This window comes from Anguilla rostrata, chromosome 16 (genome assembly GCF_018555375.3).
Source record: "Anguilla rostrata isolate EN2019 chromosome 16, ASM1855537v3, whole genome shotgun sequence".
In the NCBI taxonomy this organism is placed as follows: Eukaryota; Metazoa; Chordata; class Actinopteri; order Anguilliformes; family Anguillidae; genus Anguilla; species Anguilla rostrata.
Window position 1 is genome coordinate 20746903 of NC_057948.1, and position 13591 is coordinate 20760493.

A 13591-nucleotide genomic window follows, 5' to 3' on the forward strand; every position below is an offset into this window, starting at 1 on the left:
TTCTGAAGTATTTCAAATATAGGCTTCTGCTATTTCTTAATTCAGATATGCAAATTTACAATGCTTCCCACACAACACTCAGTACTGGGACAACACCATTTCACTGAAAATAATCACCAATGTTTTCTCTCCAGCCACTTCAAGTAAACAGAAACTCAACGGGTACATTCCTGAACAATCTGTGTGGGTGGGGTGTTCACACAAATAGTAATACAAATTTAGTCACCATATAATTAAACATTAGATTAAATACATTTGATCCCCCAAATCTTGCTTTGTGTTAATTTTTTATTTATTTCCTGTAATCATATGATTATGCAATGAAATGCAACACATTAACAACATGAACCAATTAATGATCTAATCTCTTTTGTGTAATCAAGTAATTAGCTCCATATACTTCAGTGATCAATTAATCTTGATGATCACAGTGGCACCACTTTTAGAGAGTGTCAATGTCCACAACCTTGCAAAGATATCAATCCCTGTACAAATTTGCAATATCAAATAAGATCAATGCTTTCTCGATATAACACATATAAGCATAGAATTACAATAGCTTTGCAAATCATTAAATTAACTGTTCGGTGGTAAACATTCTGACCCTACTGATTCAATCAAGGGTGAGGGCCAGGATCTATGTAAAAATCTACGACATAAGCAAGATAATGCCTTATCCAGACAGATCTGAATGCAATAACAAGCTACTACTCTCTCAGGTGGCTTGTGAGATCTGGTACATGGTCTTAGCAGGTCTCAAAGCCCATGTCTATGTCCCCTTACCTTACCTATTTCTATGCATGTGACAGCCTGTCTTTCTCTCTTCATTACCAGCTCATTCCAGCACACTATGCAGGTGTTTAAGGATGTATCAACTGTGGCCATCACTCCTGTTTTACACCATGTCACTTTAGCCTTCATCATAAAATCTCCTGCACAAATACTAAAGTATAGGGACACTAAGCATTGGATTAGATTGGGTCTCTTCTGTTTTCAATGCTAGTGACTGCTCATGCACAGTTTTTGGATAATTACTCAGTCACATAAGTTATGCTGACCACAAGAGTGTCCTTCCATTGCAACCTTCATTTCCAGGAGGTCTGAAACAGAAACTGGGCACATTTGTCCTATATCCTACACATGCACAACTAATTACCCTGGGACAGCCCTTGACTTCATAATAGCCTACTAAAATCTTTCAGTGAAAGTAGGCTATGATTAAATGAGTGGCTTGGGAAATGATACCTAAACAGTATAACACTGGTGTGGCTGTGGAAGGAGTGTAGATACACTAAACCAAATATTAACAGCATACATCTCAAATGGTATTACAGTCTCATTATGTACATACTTAACTACTCACTCCCCTATTTATGCCTCATTACTGTATAAGAGATGTTTTATTTGAAAATGCATTTTTGAATGGGACATTAAAAGTAATGATAAATCTTCATGGCACAGTTGGACTTCTCGTGTACAGTAATGTCATTAATGTGAGAGCAGGTGATCATTAGTTAACCTTGTGAGGAAGTGAGGATGTTCTCCTATAAGGGCAAGTCTAAGCACATTTATACAAATTTGGAACAGTACATATCATACCTGTCTACTGAAGGTCCATGGGATTCTAGCTTTTATTTCAACTTAGATCTTAATTGTTTAATTTATATAACTTAAATGTAATTTATTTGGACATAAGCAATAATAAGCAATAATAACATATTGATCCAGGTGTCAGATATCATCAGATCACTTCAAATAAATTAAATACTTCATAAATTTATTCACTCGTTGTAACCAAAACATTTTGAAGGTGACTGCCCAAAAGACTTGGCTTGGCATTAAGAAAGTGAAGCGTTACCTTGCCAAAGGCAAAAACAGCCACATCCTAAATGACACTGAAGTCCTTGATCCTCACTGTTCAAGTTTCACACTGGATCACTTAAAAAAAAAACTCTATCCTGTGAACAATGCAATAATTAATGCTGTTAAACAACATCAAATCAGGCCAATAGCTTTGAATACTAGATTTCTGGGACACAAATAAATGATGCCAAAACATTCCCTTCCATTTCATTGCTTTTGGTAAAAGGGAAAATGAATCAATTTGAAATTCTCATTGCTGCAGGGCATTTCAAATGTTTACTCTGATTAAAGTAACATCTCTATTCAATTATATTACTCATGCCTCAGAATTATAGATTCTTAGTTACAGCAAAAAAGTAAGAAAAGTAAATTAAAAGAAACAACCATCTCTTGTTTCATTCTTTAATATCTACACACGGGATAGTTTTTAATGTTAATGAAAATAACATTGATTCAGCTTAATACAATTGTATAGAACAATGGACATCTTGAATACCCTCTGAAACACATTGGTAGAATGGGAAATGTTCATCAATGAGGGAAAATAAAAGCTTGAAAACCAGGAATAAAAAATAAAATAAAAATAAATAAAAAACATGAACATTTCCGAAAAGAATTTTTCTAATTAATTGCCACCTCAAATAATAGAAGGTGAGATTGAAGTCACAAATATCTGCCTAATACCCATGGAAACAACAAAACAAGCTGTCACTAATAACTTGTGCAGCACATGATATTTGCATACTGTACAAAGAACACATGAATGCTGAAAGTGGACCTTATGGAGGAAGTGGCCTGGCCAGTCTAAAATACTGTTTCACCAAAAACTTTGTAGATCTGTACAATAGAAGAACATTTACAAGTTTTTAAACTCACCCAGTAATGCTTATGATGCAAAAAAGCTTGTTTAATTCAATGGAAGTCCTGAAGAGTTGTGTAAACATTATCTAAATACTTTTCTTTCCATAATCTTACAGAAATAAAATGTACAGAAAATATATCTAAATACGTTTACAATATATTGTGACACAAAACTAAAGCTGTTCTAGTATACAAGTTATGGCCTCTTGCACATATTGCAAAATGTTTTTTTTTTTATGTTTGCCTAATCTTCCCATTTTTTTTAGAACTTGTGCATTTAAAAACATACTGTATTTTAAAAGAAAGTAAAGGCACAGAGAGAACAATTGGGCCTAATTCATAAAACATGCGTATGATCAGATTTGATCGTAAAATGTGCTAATTAACGTTTCTTTGACAAATGTTCATAGAACTATGAACGATGCGAACATAACTTGCATTGATTCAACATTCATATAGTAGGCTTATAGAGACTGCTAAAACACAGGCAACCGACAATCCAGACATTAAAAAATATTGCATTTAATGAAGTCTCAGTGACTGGAGGAGGATGCCGGAGCATCAGTGTCATAATGATTAATCGTCATATCCCATGGCCCCACTCGGTAAGGGATAGGCCCTGGAGATCACTGGAAATCAATTGTTGCTCATAGGCCTATCTGAGCTGTTGAAGCCAAATCATGTACACGTGTACTACATGTTGTCTAAGGAAAGAACAGCTGTGTTGGAATTAACAGTATATAAACGTTTCATTCCATTTCACTGGTTATTTGCTTGAGGTGTCATTATCTGCCCTTGTTCTTGTCAATTTAGGTGACTTTTGTGTATGTGCTCTTCATGTATGTGGTTTCATATGAGACAACTGAACTTAAATTATTTCGTAAAGTATCCAAACATAGATTCAGTTCTGCAATGATTTGGTCACCAGAGTTTTATTTCAAAATTTGGTTTTCAAGCGCTGAACAAAGAATGAAATAACTTCTCTGAAGTTTGACACTCCCGAGTCACTGAATTTGCACAATGGAACATTTTTGCATTATTTATTTGTTTGATGTGCAGTAATTAAAGAATTAAGTTCCTAATGAGCTAGTGGGATTGACAGAATCAGGCCACCAGCTACATATCACTGGCTTTTTTTTCCCCACAGGAATTTGATTCATTAAGTGATTTCTATGAATAAAAAACATGACCAAACCATTCTGTTGGTCAAGTTAAAAAAGAAATGTGCTATTTGCAAGCACTTTGGTAACTGCTCTGTTCAGTATATTTAAAAAAAAACAAGTGCCACATTTGATGATGGCCCCATTACATTGTTCAAAACTGTGTATGCAAACAAATACATCACACAGGCAACCAAAATCACTTTTTGTTCAATGTTATCTTATTGTTTCTTTAATATTAATGATGGTCTTTCCACCAAAAGGCACTATAAATGCCTCACTTTGATGCCATCTATTACTGAAGAGAGCATGTGTACAGGGTCAAAATTGCACAATATTTGCCAGTTTACATTAATTGCTTGCTTTAACCTCTGCAAGTGCAGGTGCATTTTAATTTGCCAAGTAGAGAATTTTCGAAATACATCAAAATTATTATTTTTTCTGTACCCTTGTAGATTAGAGCATATGTTCAAGTGCATCCATGCAATACAAATACTATTTTTTGGCCTGAGGCTCTGGAAAACCATGACTCCTAAATGGGATCCTGACAACTTCAATCCGAAAAAACAGCATTCCAGTTCTGCCAGGAAAACAATGGATGCTTCCCATGAGAGTGCACAGCCTAAGGGTCATGACCAACATCTGAGGGAAGAGCTGTGTCCTTTGACTGGTGGTGATTGCCTGGACTTTTGAATCCCCATGCATTTAAACATGTACAAATCACATTTTGCAATAGCATAAATTGCAGCCAACAAAGACTCAGCTGAAAAAGCTCAGGGCTTTCTTAATTGAGTAATTATTGAGTAGTTTATCTGGCAGCTATTATAGGTGAAAATGGTCATTTATTTTAGGAGACAGATCTGTCCACCGCTTCCATTTATTCTCGTCAATGTTAGATCACAGCACAATGAATCGGATGAACTTCATGCCAATGTTTAATACCAATGGGCATTATTTGCTTTATGGAAGCATAGCTGGGTGATACTATTGATGATTAAATCTTTTTTTGGAGGGGTTCAGTGATCCTTACAGATTAAACAAAGACAGAAGTTAGCAAAAACAAACAGAGTTGTAATTTTTCATTTTTTGGAATTTCTGAATGCAATTCCGGTAATTTTATTTTTAATGTAATTCATGTAAATTTCTTATTTGATTTTTTGTATGCTGGCTACTTCACCTGAAGTTACCCATGGGAAAAAAAAAGTTTTTCTATTCTATTCTATTTTATTCTATATAATCAATGTTTTGCAGGATGTAGGATGCCCTGATGCTTAACATGTGTAGGAAGATCCTTAGTAAAAATAAATAAATAAATAAATAAATAAATAAATAAATAAAATAACTGATTTCCAGCATACAGGCACTATTGAGTAGATACTTAATCCCAATGGCCCTTAAACACATTTTTAAAAAGTCATTCATAGCAAGCGCAATTTACTGAGGGTTTGATATGATGTTAATCTGAGAGTACAGCCAGAATTGCTTTTAATGTTTGGTTTAGGTTTTTGTAGTGAAGTGAACCCAATAACAAATTTCCACGTTATTTGTACAATAATTATTCTATTCTATTCCAGATAATATAACTATACATATCATTCTTTTATAAAGATTATGTTTGGGATTTTCTTGTGCCTGTGTGTCTTGTCTAGCCAGCTGGTACAGCAGGAGTTGGGGTACACACTTAACCGCTTCAGATAGTGACAGGAGCCGAGGTGGCTGTATGAAAGTGTGCGGATTCCACAGTAAAAGCAATATGGGAACAGCAAAATGCATTATACCGTAATGCATTGTTGAGCTACCTTGAACACAGTCAAATGCAGCAAGCCCAAAACCTAAGAATTGCCTTGAAGCACAAGTGACCTGGTAGAGTGGCAAATTGTGAATGGGCAAATTAATGCCAGTCTTGCAAATTTCAAGCCGCTGATGCAACAAGAGATGTGTCACTTCGAGTGGCAGGAGGTAAGCGGTCTAGGAGGAAATGTGTTTACTGTCGATGTTTAAATGTGATTAGACTTGTGGCTGTTGTTTCATCTTTCATAGACACAAAAATAATTCTTGTTCAATCTACCATCCATGTTAGGATAAAAAAGCACAAAGAAAGGGCATTGAGATCGATCCCAGTGGCTCATGTCTATAGCCTCAGAGGCCCTGCCATTTTATTTCATTATCTAAATGGACAGATTGAAATTCATTAGAGCCAGTGTTGGTGCTTTTTATGGGGAATATTTCAAAGTCAATAAACATATATAATTGAGACCCTACTCTATAAAGCACACAAGACAGTCATCTTAATAGGTAGCAAAAGTTAATAAACCTTTTGGACTTCCTTAGCTTGTCACTTTCAGTTAGATCAAGTCATGAATTCATAATTCCTCCTCTGAGAAGTATGTGTCATGATTCATAAAATGGTACAGTGCTATAAATGAGTGACAAATACAGTATATGAAATGTAAGGCTGATATCTCATTTCCAACATTGGTATTACAGTTAAGATGCATCCCTAATCAACTAAAAGCCATGGGCATGCAATAAAATGCTAAATGGTGACATATTGCACTGTACAGTACCATTAAAAACTGTATGGAATTAAATTTCAGTTGTTCAGTTTGAAACGTCCCACTGGCCTGATAAGTCAACAGTGCGTATTGACCAACGTCCATACCCATACCACCACACCACCAGTGTTTCTGAAAAGGCTGTGGCTTTGGTGATGTCCAGCCCATATACTATACTGAACAATACTGTAATAACGCCACCAAGAAAAACATTTATTTTGCATTTCAAAAAATGTATTTTCATAATAATGGGCTTTATTTTGACTTTATTTTGAGTAACATGGCAAAAACAGTTCCTGTTATTTTTAACATTCCGGCAGCACTGCATCTTGATTTATGCATTCAAGAATTTAATTTTTCATTTATTTATTAATGAATCAATCAATGAATTCAATAGTTTTGGTGTGTTTTTAATGCAAACCATATATGCTGGTATTCAATGATTTTTAAAGTTGTTTTTTGTTCCATTGTAATAAGAATTAATAGTCTTTGATTTTATTATTTGATGTGTATTTTCTTGCTTTGTCACAGCCCCCAAAATGCCCTACATCTTCATTTTAAAGCCAGCAGGTCATTAGAAATGTATTGAAATATATCAGATGTCTATCATTGCACATAAAAACAGTTTTTGCTAATTAAAAACATACATAGCGTGGCTCATACATAATAGCATCATCCCAACTCAAATTCAAACCTGTAAATTTCTGCTCACATTTCCCTAACCACTACATTATACTAAACCTGCTTGATTTGACAAATCGTATCTGTTCTCTTGTGGAAATAACACAATGTCTGACACTCCTTTTATATCATAGTATGAACATTTCCTAATGGGATTTGCAGATTGAAATGTACGCATTAGTCAAACCAGCCGCTCAATAAATACAACCTGATTTTGCAAGCACATGTAAAGGAAATCAATTAAATTATGTGGTATGGCATTTCCAATAACAAATACACAAACTATTTATTTTTTCCATTCCATCTATTACAACTACCAAGTAATTTTGGGGCTCAGTCATCTACTACATCAAAAGGAAAATGTTGAACACAAATTATCTGTGGAACAAAAAAATGTGTGTGTCCTTGAACCTTTAAATACTGTTTTGATGGAGTTTAAATTGAAATAGCTCAGCTGCATTAAATCATAAAAAATGGTCACAATGTCTGCTTCGCTTGCACTTTGCAAACTGGCAAAAAGTAACTGTAAGGTTTAATTTTTGTGACATACCGAGCCTGCACCCTTATGCACAGTGAAATGCCTGTCAATGTTCTGCTATCAGGGCTAGCTATAACAAATCAAAACACTGACAGGACAGTGCTGGAACTGCTAATCAGATATATCAAATTTCTCAGTTGAGAAGGATTGCCGTAGTCATTGCAATGGACTGTGTAGGCTGCTTATGTTGGAAATAATGTGGACAGACTTGTTACCCAAAGCTCAGGAATGGTTCTGCCATAATGATGGCCTATGGTTGAATTTTTTTCTCATGAAGTTCAGCAAAAATACTATTTTAGGCATCCAAATGTGGTTTTTACTGCTGATGGAGGTACTGATGTGAGAATATGCCAGCAATTTTCTTGTAGTTAGCAGTATGTGGATTCAAGCTTGAATGCAAAAAAACATTTATGTTTCAAGGGATTTATGTGCCTGAATCAATAGCAGCAAAGATGTCTTTCTGCTTTAAGCATCCCAATGGAATGTCTACAAGGCTGTTCTTCTGATGATGCAAGTAGTATACATGGATGTTTCACAGGTGTGCTAACAACTGGAGAAAATAAACCATGATAAGCTATCTTCATTATGTCAAGCCAGCTATTCCACTTTTAAACTAGATACCAGGTTTGAGTGACCCCATGAATTGTCTTAAAAAGGGTCTGCTGTGGGTTTTAGCCTTGAGAAATGATGTGTTTGTCCAGTGTTCTGAATTTCTCTCTCTCCACTCAGGCGTTTGTCCTTCAGGCTGGGTACTGAGGTATGCACACATGCTTATTCTGTGTTGTGAATTACTTATGTATCGCATTTGCGTAAATGTAATATAATAATTTGTTTTCGTAGTTCTGTGATCATGATTTATGTGGGTGAGGTATTTGTGTATTATAAATCTACCTAGGTTCATGCCTTACCTAGCAAGATAGTTCAACAAATAAAGCTAGTAATAATAAGAACAATAATAGTGGCATCACAATTTGTCCTTTCTGTTGAAAACAACCGCTGTTCAAAACATCTTCCTTTGCCTGTGTTCAAACTTACATACTGTATCTCTGAACATGCATGAAAAAAGGTTTTTTTTTTGGTTTTTTGTCTTGTGAACGCCAGATGCCCTGCAATAAAAATAAAAACAAATAAAACACTATTAACCAACTGAAAAGCTGATTCAGTAATTACATTTTTTAGAGAATGATGTAAACTAATTTGGTCTCATATGAGGCAAAAAAGGAGGGTTTTTATTAATTTATTTACTGGAGCACGATGAGGGCAATATCCATCCATTAGGAAAACTTGTTCTTGGTGAGCTTCCACTACATCTTGGAAAACACACAGCATCTTTAAAAGGGTTTCAACAAGAAGAAAGTTCATTACTCAGCCCGCAACAGGCTCTGGTATTAATCCAATAAGGGTAATTATGAGCAAGCCTTTAATGAATGAGATAATTGGTTCAGAGAATTGAAAAAATAATACAAAAATGTTTAAGAGGTTTTTTCCCCTCCTGATCCATTGATTAATACCAACAGAGATATCCATGTAAAACCAGATTAATGAATCATAACATTGTGAAGATGATGTAAGCTTTTGGTGTGGATAAGTATGTATTGTACAGAGGTTTAGCACAGTTGAATTATTTTCATTATTTAATTTACTTTATTTAAACATTTAATGTAATGCAATATAATTCTAATGTAATATGCAATACACACTCAAGCATGATAAGATGTGAATTTAGATACAATGGCAAAAAAAAAAAAAAGACTTGTTCAGTCTAGAATATCACATGAATGCATTACAGCATTAAAAATGGATGCGAGACCATCACGATTCAATGCACTATGTACATTAATGCAGGCAAGAGAGTGATTCAGATCAGCACTGCAGTGAGTCATATACAGTATGTGTGACCTTGACTTCAGACCAAATGCATTGAAATGGGCTGTCAAGTGGAACAATCTATTAAAGCACTTACATTTAGTGAAGTGACACAGTGCAGCCTGGTGCTGGATGCTGACTGTGTCTATGCAGACAATGGGTGGTAAGTGCACAGGGAAATTTAGTAAAAGATTGCAGCTTCCCCTAGGTCAGTAGGGTGTCTCTCAGCAGGGATGTCCCAAAAGTTTTCATGGGGAATGAAAACCCAAAGTACCAGGAGATGGGCTCCTTTCCTTCCCATTTTTGGTTCCCAAAATCATTCAATGATATACCTTGTGGTTGATTAGCCACAGGTGGCCAAAATTAAACAGGCTTTGCCTATTAGCCAACTAACAAGAAGGTGGCTCCACCCAACAACCTCAGAACACAAAAACCAAATACCAATTTCAGGAACAACGGCTTCCCACGGCCACCCATAACACTTCCCCCCTCAAGATAACAGATAAATAATTTGTTGTCAATTTTAAAACAATTCCACACCTTCACAATCATTAACACCATCATCATTATACTGTCCATGACAAAGCATCAGCAATAATATTATCAGAAACTTTCTTATAGTGGATGTCCAAATTGTAATTCTGTACCAATAGCGATTGTGTGGCTGATGTGTATATATGGTGTGTGTGTGTATATATATATATATATATATATATATATATATATATATTTGAAAGTAGTCAGCAGTGTTTATTATCACAGTGAGGCCAGTGTTTTCAGTTTGCAGATTATGAGTGACTCCTGTTAATACAGCACCAGCAGCTTCTCTAATGCTCTCACCATGATCACAGTGTTTCTCATTAATTAAACAGAGATGTGCATTTTCCAGCCTTTTCCATCAGACAGAGGCAGCCTATCTGACACCACTATGTGTTCTAGAGTTCTATTTATGGCGGTGAGACTAGTCTCTCGGAAAACACTGTGGGACTCCATGTGCTGCCATTCTTCATTCGATGCACATTAGCCTTAGAGCTCAATGCTCCAATTACTGACTCTGACTCTTGGACAGATCTGATAAATAAAAAGACTCATTATGCAAATGAGTGGTAGACCCACTGATGAATTTAGCATTTTCTCTTTATAATATGATGGTGTAACTGGAACTTTCTTCTCTCTCAATGATTATAATCATTTATTTTTGTCTGGTCTTGGGGCGGTTCATTTCATACTGAACGTGTCTCATCAAATCACTCCACTAAAAAAAACTAATTATAAAAAGCTTTGGTATCTGCTGATGAATAAAAGCTCCTTTGTTTTTCAATTCTCTCAAAGATCTGATACAATGATACACACACTGTCATTTGAATGCAAAAACAGTGATAAAAAGATAGATTACAAGGTTAAAGACAAACTAAAATCTAACACAACAATTAAATACCTCCATTAAAACATTTAGACCATAGGAGGCTGTCCATCAGCAACCCCATTCAAATTTAAAGGTGGACAAAATAGACACACAGGATAACATGTTAGTGGGGCTGAACAAAAGGAAAACTATTTATTTTTTAGCTGATAATAAAACCCCACTGTGGGGGTTTATTGGGAAAAACAGCAATATTTTTAAAGTATGGCAGTTCTGTCCATAATTTTGATCATTAATTTACTGCAGTAATGCTATTTTTGTAATAAGGTACAAAAATATACAGTGCTAGCTACAGTACACTTAATCACTTAGCTATTTGTTATAGGGTATCTGTCACATAGCTGTGAGGATGGATTTTATATTTAGCTCATACACTTATCATGATGTAACAGCATTGACTACTCCAATGGCTTATTAAACCTTTTCGATGTCAGTAATCTACAAAGTTAATATATCTTTTCCAATAAAGTACATTCTCTGTTAGGTCAACTAAAAGCTCCATGGCAATAGCTTTTGACTGATACACGCAGTGTTTAATGGTAAGTTGAATGCATTACATAAACTTCTAAAATGGATGAGACATGTACCTACAGTACAAATTAATGAAACTTTTGTGACAATTAAAATAAGGAATGTCTTGGTAGAGATTAACTTATTTTGCAAACCATAGCCAAATGAAATGAGAAAACCTACGAGCAATGGAATGTTAATTACACACTGAAGGGAGAGCATGACTTGCAATGCATTTGAACATTGAGTCCCTATGGGGAACTCTGAAGGACAGCAATTTAAAGTTTAGGTCCCTGCTGGTCACATGATAGAAACACACTTGTGGACATATTTATGAGTGCAAGATAATATTTATTTCCTAATAAAAAACTGCTCCTGACCTGTGTGTGCAGTTTTTGTAAATGCACATTTATCTTGTACATCTAATAAAGACAAAAACATAAGAAATAACAACTTTTGGCACTGGCATTACACAGAACGTTTAGCTGTGGTTAAACTGGAATCACGCACATGTGTCACTGCTGCTGAGACTTAAACTTGCACCTGACCATTCAGAAGAGCTAACATGGTTACACAGTGCAGGGACAAGGGTTAATAGATTGCTTCATTGATCCATGGTGGTGACTGTCCTTTGAGCATGATGTTTAACGTGGCAGTTTTTCATATTTATACTCCTGTGAGAAGTGGACCAGAAGATATATGATCTACTAAAGAATAATCCTGTAGCTTCATGATGATAGCTCCCATAAGAATAACTCACTTGTGGATACCTCAGAGATTTATTTTTCTGCCCATTGTCTCATTGACATGTCTCCCAAGACTGGACAAGATTTATTCTCAGGGGAAAGTATGTTTAAATAATATATTTAAATATTCAGAATTATTAAATACATGACTTTTGCACATTTTATTTAGAACAATTTATAAAAGAGACCCTGGTGTATTATGTCATAGAAAATGAGTTTCCATTTGTGCTGTGGGGACCAGGAGCCAGGAATTTCATAATGACAGCAAACATAATAAAATCACATAAATTGGACATGAATCTAATTGGCCATATTTAAAGTAATATGTGTACTGTCAAAACCAGGCTTGGTTTAAAATGACTATTTTCAAACTTAATTTTGTGAAGAGCCAAGTAAATGTGAGCTCAGATAAGCAAGAGTCTGTGCCATGGATAACCAAACACAAGGAGACAAAAAGGAAAGGGACTCACCTGCCACGGAGCTGCAGTCCTGGTGAGAGGGAGCCTTCTCATGAGCCCTCTCATTAATTGGAAACGTAGGAGCTTTTCATATAATGCGTGACCTTTGCCACTGACAAGGCCGGAGCAATAACCCCAAGGTGTAGCCAGGCTGGCTCTGACAGGTGAAAAATGGCTGCGCTTTCATACTCTTTAAACCATGTCTTATGGATTTCTTCCAGCGCATTAGGAGACGTTATCATTTCATCACTGGTGGATCCCCCACAGCATCGGCCGGCTGCCGCTGCGGTTCCTCTAAAGTAAAGCTCATCTACATATGGCTTCTGGCCTTGCTCCCCGGTCTAGCACCAGATGAAAAATGGCAGTGTCAAATGGGGAGCTCATTAAACTTTTATATCAGATAGTTGTGCTACCCTTGACTCCCTGGGCTCTCATTTCTCACACTGCCTCTGGCCCTTTGCCCTCCAGGAGGAGAGCTCAAAACCCAAAAAAGGGTGGCAAGCTGAGCAATTATGGGCAAGAAAAGGGCCAACCCCTCATTACAATGTGAGAAAATCCATGATTCCACTGGGCCAGATCCACTTTCAAAACAAGAATTATTAGATCATTACCCCCTCTTGTGGAATACATATCCGTCAGCTCTGTTTGCCATGCATTCAAAAACAGCCTTTAAATACCGTGTGTTGCTAATTCAGAGACTTTGGGACTTCAACCTCCTGCGATTACTCATCCATTCATTTGTACATGCTTACCAAGGTCCAGGAAGAAGGCACACAGTCATTACCAGTGGCAGTTGAAAATACGTATCGGTTTGGCAAGAGAAAGAAGGTCTCTCACAATGATCTCTGCTTTAGGGCATAATACCATAGGGCTTGTCAGGGATTTGTACAACCGGTAATTTTTTTTATTAAATGTTTGATCAGCTGCCCT

General features: G+C 36.0%; 2 long non-coding RNA genes across 3 annotated transcripts in view; both read right to left on the reverse strand.

Annotated features, from left to right (window-relative positions):
• The window catches only part of LOC135242068 (uncharacterized), a 121370-nt gene that overhangs the window by 61151 nt on the left and 46628 nt on the right, over window positions 1–13591 (reverse strand). The window lies entirely within an intron of this gene.
• On the reverse strand, window positions 8880–9839 carry LOC135242661 (uncharacterized). Its single transcript, XR_010326414.1, has 2 exons — window positions 9622–9839; window positions 8880–8987 (listed from the first exon to the last, which is right to left on the reverse strand). It is a non-coding gene; the product is annotated as an uncharacterized LOC135242661 (long non-coding RNA).